Below are 1,559 nucleotides of genomic sequence, written 5' to 3'. Positions count from 1 at the left end.
CCCGGGTAGGAATGCGTGGCTGGGCTCCATCGGGGGCATCGCCACCCTGCCTTGAGCCCGGATTTGCTGAGCAGGCTTCTCCATAATTGAGAAGTCCCCCATCTTCTCTTGCTTCCTAAGTCCTTCCCTTGCAAAGCAGGGTGGGAGGCACCTCCTCCTATTTTATACTAATTTTAAACGACTCGTAACATTCAGGATGTCTGCAGAGGAGGGTTCGAGGGATCTTTTTAGTGTCTCGTGTTTTTCACCGTCCATTCTTGTTCCATCAGTATTTTATATTTAACACAGTATCGGGTCAAATTAAACACAACTGTAAGGAAGGTAACGTTAGCAAATGTTGTTTCCTGTGGAGTAGGATTGAAATAAAAACTCAAGATACCTCACTAATGCCTGCTTGTTAAATCAAAATTTCCCTGCAGTATCTGGAAATAAACCCATTTTCTGTCTGAGTTGCCCCATTGCTCTCTGGTGAGGAGAGGAGCCACTCGGCCAGCTGCAGCGAGGCCCCGCTCACGGCGATAGAGCTCTGAGCACCAACTCACCTCGACGCATGGATGGCATTGCCATCTGCTGGCTTGGCTTGCCAGGGTCGCTTCATCCTTTGCACCAGCTGCATGGGGAAATTCGGGAGGTTGGGGACAGGTTGAGCTTCAAGCTGCAGTTTCCTTAAAAAAAAAAAAAAAAAAAATCGGGTTTGCTGATGTTTGATGGTGCCGGCTGAAGGGCTCGCCAGCGCCTCACCAAACTGGTTGCAGCGTAACCACTCTGCACACCCACTCTGTCCCTGCCATTTCCCCTCCTGCGGTGGCCATGGCTGACGTGTGGGGCCCTGGGGCTGCCACCGCAGGGGAGGAAGGCTGCCACATCTGGGGAGGAGGAAAACCTGTGGCAGACGGGGCAGAGGGTAAGCACTGCTCGCTGTGGACCCCAGGGGGGAACCCCCCGCACCCCGCATCACCCACTGGCTCCCCCCAGCCTCTCCCACAGGCACTGGCTCCTCTCGGAGAAGGAGGATTTGCCCCCGTCCATGGAGCCTGCCAGCCGGCGCTGCCTGCCCCCAGCTCTGCACACCCACTGGCTGCCCTCTCGCTCGCACCTCTCCATCGTAATTACGCCGGGGCTGGATCCCCCACAGGCTGCGACTCTCCGCAGCTTTCCTGGAGAGCCGGGGAGGGTTCCCTGCTTCCAGGGGCAGCTGAACTCACCCTGAAACTTGACCCACAACTTCCACCTCGCCCATAATTTCTTTGCTGCTGGCGATTGGGTTGGACTGGGAGGCCTCCTGGCCTCGCTTTGCTTTTACGCTGTCGTTCCCAGAGGGTGTCTGGGTGGCAGACCCAACCTTCCCACCCAAAGCGTAACCCCCACAACCAGCGGGCAGAGAAACCAAAAAGGAGAATTTTTAACCAAGGGAGGCAGAGCATCAGCAACCACCTCGCCTCAAACACACTCGGTGCGGTGGCGATCCATCCCTTCCCGATTTCTGCCCCCAGCCTGCGCGCAGCCACAGCCGTCTCCAGGTCGGCTTTGGGGCTCGGTTGATAAAACCGGTTCCGCCG

The sequence above is a fragment of the Egretta garzetta genome, unplaced genomic scaffold (genome assembly GCF_000687185.1).
Source record: "Egretta garzetta isolate BGI_Z169 unplaced genomic scaffold, ASM68718v1 scaffold299, whole genome shotgun sequence".
NCBI lineage: Eukaryota > Metazoa > Chordata > Aves > Pelecaniformes > Ardeidae > Egretta > Egretta garzetta.
The sequence above is the reverse complement of the archived record's forward strand: the minus strand, read 5'-3'. Positions refer to the sequence as shown.